A 13,400-nucleotide genomic window follows, 5' to 3' on the forward strand; every position below is an offset into this window, starting at 1 on the left:
TGTTGGCGGCAGGGTGCACTGGACCACTGCACACGTGGACAGCAGGCATGCGCAGGGGAGGTACATTAACCTACACTGCGCACTGGGTTCACCCTCATGAGTGCTGGGAGGGTGCAAAGCCGGGGCGCTCCCCTCAGGCTACAGTGCCTTCCCGTGGGGTACAGGGCAAACCCCACACTGTCCACTTCCTCCTGCCTCCTCCTCCACTATGGATGCAGCCACCCCTGAAGCGGTGCCCGCAGTTACGCCTGTCAGTGCAGCACAGGCGATGTCACGGCCTGTGCTGCAACTCCTCTCCCTTGCGGCGAAGAGGAGTCAACTGCACCTGCAAGCTCATGGCTGCCTTCCAGACTCAGGTGCCACGGTGCGTTCACTCCCCGCCAAGCGTCCAAAGCAGGTAATATTGTTTGCGACAACGGTCGCAACCTGCTGGCCGCCATCCGCCTAGGGCATCCTGACCCCACATGCCTTGCGTTGCAATGTTCCTCAAACCTTGTGGATGCAGCGCTTCCTCAAGAGCGTACCAAGGGTTGGGTGACATGCTGGAGAAAAGGTACGTAGGGATGTGCCATTTTCGCAGGTCCCCCACCGCCAGCGCGTCTTTGGCAACGGATGCAGCTGGCAGCAGAGGTCTGCCCACCCCACCGCTCATCTGTGACCTGCCGACGCGCTGAATTCCACCCTAGCACATGTGGAGCGCCTCGTAGAGCAGCGTGGGCGTTCAAGCAATTACCGGCTGTGAGCACAGTGCCAGGGGTACTCAGGGGCGGATTTGGTTCTTTAGTGCAGAGCAAGTGGCAGCAAATGAGGCAGCTCTGCCAAGTACTTGCCCCCTTTGGAGCAGGCGACACGCTTTGTTAGCAGAGGACACACTGCGTGTCTTAAGCGATTCATACCCTGGTGTTGTCCTCCTCAAGCGCACGTTGGATGGGCTGCTAGAGGAAGGTGACGTGCCTGAGGAGGAGGAGAGGAGAAGCTAGGCCCCGTAGGCAAGGCAGAGGGGGCTGAAGGCAGATGGCTGCTGCATGAGGCAGGCATGAGGGAGAGGAGGACTGGGTATGGCCTGCGCAGCATGGGAGCAGGCACCATGCACCCAACCACCCAAAGCGATTGTCCGCGAGCTGGAGGGTACAGAGCAGGGCAGTCGAGCAGATGACCTGCTGCATCTGGAGGGCAGTCAAGAGAGGTTGGTCGGGGGCACTCTTTTACATGGCTGCCCATATGCCAGAACTTGCCTCCGAAGCGATCCCCGGGTCTGTTCTATCAAAGACCGGGGATTATTGGGCTGGCTACTTTGCTTTATGACCCACGGTACAAGGAAGGTGGGGGAGTTCCTTGTACCCAGCCAGAGAGAGAGGAAGGAGGGCAAGTGAGGAAGGCTCTGTGCCTCAAAATTATTGGAGGCCTTCCCCCAGTCCGACACTTCTCAGGGCCTCCACTACTCCACACACCCAGCGAGACGGGGGCCGAGCAGCAGCATTGCCAGCAGCCAGCAAGGGCGGAGACTCATGGCGTGTGGGAAGAAGCTTTTTCGAGCCTCCATACGCCAGCAGCAGGCCCACGTCAGCACCCAAGCCAACCACCAGCAGCGGGTGGAGCATATGGTGGCTGACGACATGGGGTCAGTCAGTAGGGATGTAGCGAACCGCCGATAATGTGTTTCGCGACGGGCCGTTCGCGAACACCGGCAAAAAATCGCGAACAGTTCGCCGAACAGTTCGCGAACTTCGAACATCGAAATAATCGTTCGATCGAATTGATCGAAAGGATTTTAAATCGCTTCGCATTTTGAGCGACGAATGGTCGACATGGGTCGAACGATTTTTGACCGCGAACGCCTGATTGGCGAACGCGGGCGAACCGCCGGACGCCCATCCCGGTGCCAGGACGCGCATCGCGCACGTTCTGCGAACTTGCGCGCGGACGCGAACAGCCGATGTTTCGCGCGAACAAGTTCGCCGCAGAACAGTCGCGCCACACCCTATCAGTTCAGCGCTGCCAGGATGCCATTCGCCCTGACGATGACCCCATGCATTATTGGGTCCTCCGAGGCTTCGACCAGTGGCCAGGAACTGGCACAGTACGCGCTGCGAGATGCTGCTTGCCCCCCTCGCCAGTGCCTGTCAGAGCGTGCCGTCTTCAGGGCCGCAGTGTGGAGGTGGTCACTGAGAAGCGGACACGGCTATCCACTGGCAGCGTGGATAAAGCTGACATTCATTAAAATGAATGAGGCATGGAATAAGCGGGATCATCCAAGTGCCCCATTGCCAGACAGCAGAGACTAGCCTCCTCTCCTCCTTCTCTCCACAGATTTATCCTCCCTCTCTCCATTGCTGGCCCAACTCTCCTCCCTCAGTAGTATTGCCCATTCCCCATCTGTCTGCACCTGCTGCCCTTGCTGCTGCTGCTGCTGCTGCTGCTGTAGCCTGCTACTAGCCCTAGTAGTACTGCTGCTGTGCTGCATTGTCGGCAATTTTTTATGGTGGGGGCCTATCAAAGCTCCTACTGCTATCGTAGATACCTACTGCTGCATTGTCGGCACATTTTTTTAGTAGTTGAGGCCTAACATGGCCTCTAAATATGTTTCTTCGAATACTGCCACATTGTTGGCTAATTTCTTCTGGTTGAGGCCTAACATGGCTTCTAAATATGTTGCTTATAATTTTGCCGCTAAGTTGGCTAATTTCTTCTGGTTGAGGCCTAACATGGCTTCTAAAAATGTTTTTCTCAAATACTGCCCACACATGTTGGCTAATTTCTTCTGGTTGAGGCCTAACATGGCTTCTAAATATGTTGCTTATAATTTTGCCGCTAAGTTGGCTAATTTCTTCTGTTGAGGCCTAACATGGCTTCTAAAAATGTTCTTCGAATACTGCCACATTGTGGCTAATTTCTTCTAGTTGAGGCTAACATGGCTTCTAAATATTTTTCTTACAATTTGCGGCTAATGTCTTCTGTTTGGGGCCTGCCTCATTTAATTCTTCTGGCTCTAATATTGAGTTGATTAAAAGTTACAAGTTACAAATGACTGTTGCTGCCACTGCTGTTGCTATTAATGCCTCGTTATTTGGCAAAAGTCTTCTCTGTTTGGGGCCTGCCTCATTTAATTCTTCTGGCTCTAATATAGAGTTGATTAAAAGTCGCAACATGACTGTTGCTGACGCTGCTGTTGCTGCTAATGCCTCGTTATTTGGCAAAAGTCTTCTCTGTTTGAGGCCTGCCTCATTTAATTCTTTTGGCTCTAATATAGAGTTGATTGAAATTTACAACATGACTGTTGTTGCCGCTGCTGTTGCTACTAATGCCTCATTATTTGGCAAACGTCTTCTGTTTGGGGCCTGCCTCATTTAATTCTTCTGGCTCTAATATAGAGTTGATTAAAAGTTACAGCATGACTGTTGTTGCTGCTGCTGTTGCTACTAATGCCTCATTATTTGGCAAACGTCTTCTGTTTGGGGCCTGCCTCATTTAATTCTTCTGGCTCTAATATAGAGTTGATTGAAATTTACAACATGACTGTTGTTGCCGCTGCTGTTGCTACTAATGCCTCATTATTTGGCAAACGTCTTCTGTTTGGGGCCTGCCTCATTTAATTCTTCTGGCTCTAATATAGAGTTGATTGAAAGTTACAACATGACTGTTGTTGCCGGCTGCCTGTTGCTACTAATGCCTCATTATTTGGCAAACGTCTTCTTCTGGCTCTAATATAGAGTTGATTGAAAGTTACAACATGACTGTTGTTGCCGCTACTGTTGCTACTACTGCCTCATTATTTGGCAAACGTCTTCTGTTTGGGGCCTGCCTCATTTAATTCTTCTGGCTCTAATATAGAGTTGATTGAAATTTACAACATGACTGTTGTTGCCGCTGCTGTTGCTACTAATGCCTCATTATTTGGCAAACGTCTTCTGTTTGGGGCCTGCCTCATTTAATTCTTCTGGCTCTAATATAGAGTTGATTGAAAGTTACAACATGACTGTTGTTGCCGCTGCTGTTGCTACTAATGCCTCATTATTTGGCAAACGTCTTCTGTTTGGGGCCTGCCTCATTTAATTCTTCTGGCTCTAATATAGAGTTGATTGAAATTTACAACATGACTGTTGTTGCCGCTGCTGTTGCTACTAATGCCTCATTATTTGGCAAACGTCTTCTGTTTGGGGCCTGCCTCATTAATTCTTCTGGCTCTAATATAGAGTTGATTAAAAGTTACAACATGACTGCCGCTGCTGATGCTACTAATGCCTCATTATTTGGCAAAACTCTGGTGGGTGTCTATCAAGGCTCCTACTGCTGTGCTGACACTACTGCTGCATTGTCGGCAATTTTTTTTGTAGTTGAGGCCTATCATGGCTTCTAAAAATGTTTCTTCGAATACTGCCACATTGTTGGCTAATTTCTTCTGGGGTTGAGGCCTAACATGGTTTCTAAATAGGTTGCTTGTAATTTTGCCGCTAAGTTGGCTAATTTCTTCTGGGGGTTGAGGCCTATCATGGCTTCTAAAAATGTTTCTGCGAATACTGCCACATTGTTGGCTAATTTCTTCTGGGGGTTGAGGCCTGCCTCATTTAATTCTTCTGGCTCTAATACAATTGATTACAACAATGCTTGCTGCTTGGTTGTCAAATGTATTCACACTATTATTACCCCTGAAACGACTGCGGCCAAAAGTCCTTTGCCTCAGTCATTATTCTTTCTTTTGAAATGATAGGAGTGCTCTAAAAAATGTATACAGGGAGGGCATGTGTGTGTAGCAGTAACTGAGTGGAACATAGGTGCGAATTGCTCTTCCCATTGATTCCAAAGCAAAACATGGCATATATACATTCATCACTGTGTACAAAAGTAAGGGAAATGTTTTAATGGTAGTCCCAAAGCCATGTCTGGTCTGGGAGTCAAAATAGGCCCTTGCATTCAAATTACACAGAGGCCCAAACAGGCCTCAAACATCAGCCCAGTAAATTTGACTGGAAACCAACCAACCTGGCAACCCTGGGTGACACAAACATAGCCATAAAACTCTACTTAAATTCATGCTGTAAGTAATAATTTAGATTGAATTTGTCCTCTATGAATGCTTTTGTCCTTGAGTTAAATAAACGAGACAACACAGTTTGCTTAATGGAAAGAGGAATTTCATTCCTAGATGATGTCCATCTTACATCCCACTTTCAGCTGCATCTGTTATTTTGCAACTTTCAACTTCACAAGCAGTCTTGTCCCAGTTTGCTGTCCATAACCTTCAAAGAGAACAAACGCCATCCTTTGTTTCGAAACACTTTACACAACGTATTCATAGATCCAGTGCAAAGCCCTTAAAGGGGTGGTTCACCTTTAAGGTAACTTTTAGTATGCAATAGTATGGCAAATTCTAAGCAACTTTTAATTTGGTTTTACTTATTTGCCTTTTTCTTCTAAGTTCAGACTCTTTGCAGCTTTTAAATGTGGGTCAATGAGTTGACCCCAACTAAAAAGCAAATAATATGTCAGGCTACAAATGTATTGTTAGTCATTGCTACTTTTTTACATTTAGGCCTCTCCTATTCATATTCCATTCTCTTATTAAAATCAATGTATGATTGCTGGGGGAATAATGTTACTTCTAATAGTGCCTAATTGCCAAATATAGTGTGACTTAATATCATAATTTATTTTAAAAAATCAATGTATTTGAGTGTAGTCAATTTATCAATTTCGTCGCCGTCGCGACGAGTTTCGTCACCGGGCGACGAGTTTCGTCGCCGCGCGACGAGGTTCGGCGCGCGCCATATCAAAACTGTGTTTGCGCATGCGCGCGCGCGTCATGTGACGCGCGTCGTGCGCGCGCACGCGTCATGTGACGCGCTTCAAAAATGGGCGTCACCACTATAAATAGCCCCGCCCGTGCTTACATTGGTAGGAGTGCAGTTTGAAAATGGCAGGACCTGGCATGATGAACAGGGACCAGCTAAGGTACTTCGTCAGGTACCTGCACCAGGAGGGATACGACAATATCCCTCCTGGAGTGAGAGGAATCCAGGCGCTCCGAAGGAGCATAATGGAACGGCTGAGGCGCAGGCTGCGGAGGGAGTACCGCCTGCGCTTAAGTTTGCGGGAGCTCCAGAGGATCTGGAGCGATCTCAAAAGACGCCACAGCGTATTTGTAGATGAGCTGCGCGTGGAGGTGGAAGGTAGAGTTATTTAAAAAGAAAACATCTTATAATGATTTGCTATTTTACAGCAAAAATGTATTTAAGTGAATACTGTAATTAGGATTGGAACAGTTGACTTTGACTGACTGACATAATTGCAGACAAGTTAAATAACAAGTAAATGAGCTGTCAAATGGAGATTATTTAAACAGATTATAATAGATTTATTTAAATGCAATACATGAGTTTCCCTTCTTAACTACAATAAAGCCACTTGATTCCCATTTATTTTGGTATTTTGGAGCAAATGTGTATTTGTTTAGGCCTGTGACAAGGCTAATAAGAATTTTACTTCACATAAAGGTAGATTTATTTAAAACGGAAAAAATAGGTTTCCCTTCTTAACTACAATAAAGCCACTTGATCAGGCTCGGATCTGTGGAAAGGTCACCAAGGCCCGGGCCTAGGGCTGGAAGATTTTAGGGTGGCGGCATGCTGCCCAACCACACCCATATTGGTTCAGAAAAACTGGGGATGCACAGGAGATACAATAGTTTCCCATGCAGCAATCCCCATTGCTCCTGTCCAGATGATAAAAATTTGCCCGAATAAAGGGGAGGGGACAGGGCGACGAATGGCAGTGGGCCTAGGGGTGCCTACTATGTAAATCTTGCCCTGCACTTGATTCCTATTTATTTTGGTATTTTGGAGCAAATGTGTATTTGTTTAGGCCTGTGACAAGGCTAATAAGAATTTTACTTCACATAAAGGTAGATTTATTTAAACGGAAAAAATAGGTTTCCCTTCTTAACTACAATAAAGTTAATTTTCCTGTAGTTACAACATGACACCTTATCCTGTATAATTTATACTGTACAAATGCAATTGCTGCGTTACTCAAACTGAAATTTATTCATTGCCAGCTGAATGGATCCAAGATGATCCTGATGATGATGGGGATAATGTCCCACCACCACCACCACCACCACCTGACCAGGCAGCACCGCCTCCACCTGATGAGGCAGCACCGCCTCCACCTGATGAGGCAGCACCGCCTCCACCACCTGACCAGGCAGCACTGCCACCTGTCCAGGCGGCACCACCACCTCACCAGGCGGCACCACCACCTCACCAGGCGGCACGACCAGCGGACGACCAGGGGCTCAGTGTAGGCACTCAGACAGAGCATGCCTACTACGACCAGACTGAGCTCCTGGTCACCCTGGTCCACCAAGTTAATGCCATGCGGCAGGAGCTGGGAGAGCTCAGGGACATGGTTGAGTCCGGGCAGAGGGTAGTTCCTCCTCCTCCTCCTCCTCCACTTTAATTTATTTATTTAATCTTGCAGCACCGTTGTGCTATGTTGTAAATTAAAAAAATTTTTTATATCTCTATATTTTGAGTTCATTTTTCATTTGACTAAACTAATACTCACATGATACTTGGAATTGTTTGGATTCTAATAACACAACGATGACTATTCTTATTCGTAGTCATTAAAATTACATTACATAGTATTTCAGAATCATTACAATAACATGATGTAAATATAAGGTTCATTCACATAAACATATGGTTTATTCATTTTTATCTGAGATACAAAGCATCCAGATACTATCTGTTCAGATTTATTAGTTGTACTTGTGTTAGTAATCTACTATTAGATATATAAAGTACAGATGGTACTTTTTGGTTAAACGGAGATATAGAGTAGTAGTAGATACCATTACCAGTTGACCAGAGGTAATGTGAAAAAATCCACAAACGTTAAAAGTTTAAGAAACTTGCAAAATGGGAGCCATTTTTTCAAGATAGGAGTACTCTAACAATGCAGGGCATGTGTGTAGCAGTATACTAAGTGAAACACGCATGTGTATTGGTCTTCCCATGGAGTCCAATCCAATTCAGCACATTCAGACACAAAGCATTTATCATCACAGACTACAAAGCTTGAAACTAAGGGGAAAATTTTTATTTGTAGGCCCAAAGATGAAAAAAGGTTATACAAACAAAACACCCATAGAAGATGGGCTTCATCAAATTGCACTGCGCGTCAAAAATAATGTCGCGCGTTAAAACACTTACTTGCGTCCGCGACAAAATATTTTGACGCGCGACAAAATCGGGCCGCGTGACTCGTTTCGCAAATTTTTCGCCGTTTCGCGAATTTCGCTGAAAATTCGCGAATTATTCGGCGAAGCGAAACGCGACAGATTCGCCCATCACTACTGACTATTCATCCCCAGTAGGGAGGGGTGGGGCTCAGGTTGGCACGTATCTCCAAGGTATGGCTTTCCACCATTTCAAACCAGTGGATTCTGGAGGAGTATGTAACCGAGTCACCCTGGTGCCTTGATTACATTCATTTTTTATTAAAGCTTTATGAATCATGTCCTGAGTCAGCTAGTGACTAGATTGAGCTGAGCCAAAAGTGCAGCTATGAAGTGAGCCTCAGCCGCAATGCACTCTTCATTACCTATGCTTGCCTTCCGGATTGCTGCTTTACAACATTTATTATAGTGTTTATATTAATGACATGTAAAGTTTTGTTTTTCACCTTATGTTTTTCTAAAGCAGTTTTGAATTTTTTTTTTCTTTTTTTTGGGCAGCTGTTATAATTGATAAAACAGTTGCTAATATTCTAAATATACTGCTGATAAATGTATCAACTAAATGTAGCAACTGATGTAGCAAATTGGTAGCTCAGTAATCCAGAATAGGCCCACTTTGGCAGTCCATCTGTTTTTTTTTTTTTTTTTTTATGCAACTAAAACTTCCCTACAAGCCAGGCATTCAAAAATAAATACCTTCTAAAGGCCAGTTGGACCCGGAAGCAACATCAAAGAAAGGTTTATGATGTGGAGAAGAATAACAGCAGCCTCAAACTGGCTCCAAGGCAGGATTTACATAGCAGACGCCCCTAAGACCGCTGTCATTTGCTGCCCCTCCCCTCCGTTTTATTCAGTCGAATTTTCCTCATCAAGACCGAGCAATGGGGATTGGCGTACAGGAAATTTAAGAACTATCTTATCTCCTGCGCCTCCCCAGTGTTTCTGAACCAATGTGAGTGTGGTTGGGCAGCATGCAGTCCCCTAAAATCCTGCAACCCTAGGCCCGGTCCTTGGTGGCCTCTCCAAAAATCTGGGCCTGGCTGGATCTCAAGGGCTTGGTCAGCAAGGAAACCCTTGTCCAAGTGAAAGGGAGCGGTGCCTCCAGCTCCTTGGAGCTCAACAAGAAGCAGCTGCAGGGCAAGGAGAAGGCTGCCAAGAAGAAGACGCCGGCAGTAGACAAAGCCAAGAAACCAGCAGCCACAAAAGCGGCCAAGTATCCGAAAAAGCCAAAGAAAGTCTCCGCAGCCGGCAAGAGCCCAAAGAAGGTGAAGAAACCCGCGAATGCAGTAGTAGCAGCAAAGAGCCTGAAAAAAATCCCAAAGCTGCCAAACTCAAGAAGGTGTCCATGAGCCCCGCAAAAAAAGGCCGCCGTCAAGCCCAAAGCAGCAAAACCCAAGAAAGCCATCCCAAGAAGAAAGGAGCTTAGTCACCAATGGTCAATTGAACCAAAGACTCTTTTAAGAGTCACCATACCCACTCTGAAAGAGTATATATATATATATATATATATGTATATGTGCAGCAAAGTTTCTGTAGAACCATCTGAAAACATCTGAACTTGTGAAATGTGTTTTGAAGGTGAAAAAACTCTCATGTAACAGAAGCACCAGCAACCTTAAAAAGAAAAGGTTGAGCCACAGCAAAAAAGTGCGGGGAAACCCCAATAACGGCGCATAGATTTCCTCTTTCAGCATTTTAAGCAGAATGGCATTTCTTTCCCCTATGCAACCCCTTCAGGTGACTGCTTTCTGGATATAGATACTATCATCGGGTTGTCTGAGGCCATGGCAAGCATGCAAACTGCGTATTGTGTGGATGTCATGCAAATACCAGGTCCATTGCCCCTTTTGGGATCTGCCAAAGTTGTCCCCGGATTGAAAGTGGTAACTAAAGGCTGCCCGTAGTCGGCAGGATTCGAACCTACGCGGGGAGACCCCAATGGATTTCTGTCATGGATGTATACACCCAAAGAACTCCATTTGGGCTTGAACCACAAGTTTCTCAGTTAACAGCAGAATGTGCTAACGGTTTCTTCTAAAGTGATTTTTGGGCTGGTTCTGAAACTTCATTTGTGTTGCACATCACAAAACAGCAGGTTCCACCGAGATTTGAACTCGGATCACTGGATTCAAAGTCCAGAGTGCTAACCATTACACCATGGAACCAGCAGCTTAGGGGGCCAACATCGAATGCAGCCACCTAGACCGTGTAATAAAAGCTATTAATGAAGAAAAGAAAAGAAAAAAGAAAACAGTAAACGAACAACAGGGCAGTATTTGTTGTGTGTCCAGAAGCAAGGTAGGGCTTAATGGGGTTTGATATCACTCCAACTTGCAGTGCAGCAGTAAAGAGTGACTGAATCTTATCAGAGCACAAGTCACATGGCTGAGGGCAACTAGGGAACCAACAACATGTCTAGCCCCATGTCAGAATTCAAAACGAAAGAAACAGTAACAGCAGAAAATTGGATGTCTTTTAAAGTCATGAAACTAGAATGTACTGTTGTGCTGCACTGTTAAAACTGACATGGTAGTGATAGGGAATAATCCAAAGACCGGAGATCACCGAGGTAAAAGGAATAATCCAAGTTTATTATTTATATAATAAACATACACGAGCTCCGTGGGTTCTGATACACAAGTAGGTCAGAACTAAGAAACAAAAGATTGACCACACATTATATACCCTTCAGGAAAGGAACTTCAATGGGAAAAGGCCTCTCTAGGGAGAAAAGGGAGTATTGCCAAGTATCTATCATAGTGTCTCAGTGTACAATTATCTAGTGTTAGCTAGCTATGTGAACGAGAAGGGAGTAACATAGTGGGAGAGCTTCAAGGCCAGGGCACCTGCTAGAAGCAAAAGGATAACATAACATACTACTGATAAGGACCTTCTCAGATGGCACACTGTCTCCTGGGTAGTCTTGAAACAGTTCATAGAAGGGCCCCATGGGCACTTTGAAACTGCTCAGTCTACCTTGGAGGGGGGCTTAGGAATGCGAGGGGCCATCTAGGGCCTGCAAGACTTTTCCTTCCACAATCCCCCGTTTTGTCAGTTCTTCTGACAACCATAATACAAAACAAACAATTAAACATAGCATACCTTATAAATGCAATGCATACAACCTATATGAGAATGCATCTGGTATATAATGTTCATACACTGTGGTGGTTCATTGAAGTCAATTTTTAGACTTTTAGTGTTCTTAGGATAGAACAGAACAGGTTTAGAAGAGCTTGCTTTTAGAAAAGAGTGAGACAATAAGGAGGTACAGCAAGAACAACAGCAACAAATGGTGTTAGGTAGACAATAGATGACTAGGAGGATGACACCAACACAAACGAGGACATACAGAATGGTATGGAAAATCTTAGCACTGATATCGTGGAACCATGTGGATGGGTCCAACCAGGGGAAGATGGATTGTTCCTTGTGATTGGTTAAAAAGGTGTCCTTCCTCTGCTAAACCTTTACCAGGTGATTGTCATCAATGTAATTACAACTGTACCTAACCCTCCTTGACTAGCTGGAAGATAATCTAACACTAAACAATGCGGCAGAACTTCCTTCTTCAATTGTTGGAGTTCATGACTTACTATCTTCAAACTGTTGTCATATTCATTAGTAATGTTATCAAGCAACAACATACTAGACATAAGGCTAAAGGCTTTCTTAATGCAACATCTATTTACCTCAGGGGAAGTTAAAGAGAGCTCTTGCCTTACCTTTAAAGATGCACGCTTCATTAGGAAGTGTGCTGGAATCTGAGCTATCTTAATATCTTTAGCTTCCATATACCAGGTGGGATGAAGCAATTTAGCAATCATACATACACCATGGGAGCCTTTTGGTAGCCACGGATAGGCACATTCACCACAAACAAAGTAATAAGGTGAAGGTAAAGTGTAAGGAGGTATAGATGATTAGCGGAACTGTTGATACAAAGGCCATCAGAACATAAGTGTACCAACTTACCAATATCCTTGGGCGACACCGTTTTATGAAACTGGAGAAGTGTCAAATTACCCCAAGGCCTGTTAACTATATCCTGACAGGATAGAGATTCTGCTACGTATGTTATACTGCGAGCTGACAAAGGATAATGTGTACATATCCATCAATCAGTAATAGTTTGGATGCTGTTATAACATACATTTTAACAAAAGCATTATCATTAGGCTCAAACAGTTATGAAAAGTCTCTTTTGACAACCTTAACCTGATCGGTTGACGACATATTAGCCTCCGAAGTTGGTGAGGCTGCTGTTTGTTTGTCGTTGCCTGCAGGCTTTATGAGTGCTATCGTCAGCACAGCAACGAAGATAATGATGTGCAGTACGGAGACACAGATGATAAGTCTTTTATCTGGCTTTGGGCCAAAGCATCTGGCACACAGAGACATGATGGTGCTGCTGAGGATCTTCACCCGATGGGGACCTACGTCTTTTGCACTGCACGTTAGGGTCCCTGGGACTTAGGTGGTGGAGGGAAAGAGGCGTTATTATGTCCTACAATTCCCCCCCACTTACACCGCAGGTGGAAGTTGAGATTTCGGTTTCCCTTCAACCTTTACAGCTGTTTCTGTGACTAGGAGTACCTGGAATGGTCATTTTCAGCGAGGTTGAAGATCTGTGGCACTGTGTCTCCTTATGAGGATCCAATCTCCTGGAATGAGATCATGTGGTTCCAGAACATCCGCTGGATCTGGTAATGAAGAATAAACTCGAGAACACAATTTGGTCAGTTCCTTATGTAACTGAGAAACATATTCAGTCATTCGTCCATAGTTCATGCAAAGATAATGAGTAGAAGGAAAGTACTGAGCCAAGCGTGCTTGTCTCCCAAACAATATTTCATATGGGGAGAGTTTACTTAGCCTTTGGGGAGTGTGCATGACAGACATAAGCACTATATCAAGGGCATCTGGCCACACAAGTTTAGTCTCTGCACAGACTTTACTTAGCCTGCTTTTAAGAACACCCTTTAGACTTTCCCACTAGCTTGGGGATGATATGGTGTGTAACATTTGATGAATCCCAATGTCTTTGTGCAGATTAATTACATTACCTGTCCCATGAAACGTGTACCTTGATCAGAGGATAATACCTCAGGCAGTCCATAACTGTAGACAATCTCTGCAATTAACTCATTAGCTATAGCTT

The 13,400-nt window shown here is 45.1% G+C and overlaps 1 non-coding gene across 1 annotated transcript; it reads right to left on the reverse strand.

Moving 5' to 3' along the window:
* Positions 1–10,332: 10,332 nt before the first annotated feature.
* Positions 10,333–10,404, reverse strand: trnaq-uug. Its single transcript has one exon. It is a non-coding gene; the product is annotated as a tRNA-Gln (tRNA).
* Between the last annotated feature and the right edge of the window lie 2,996 nt (positions 10,405–13,400).

The sequence above is a fragment of the Xenopus laevis genome, chromosome 3S (assembly GCF_017654675.1).
Source record: "Xenopus laevis strain J_2021 chromosome 3S, Xenopus_laevis_v10.1, whole genome shotgun sequence".
Taxonomy (NCBI): Eukaryota; Metazoa; Chordata; class Amphibia; order Anura; family Pipidae; genus Xenopus; species Xenopus laevis.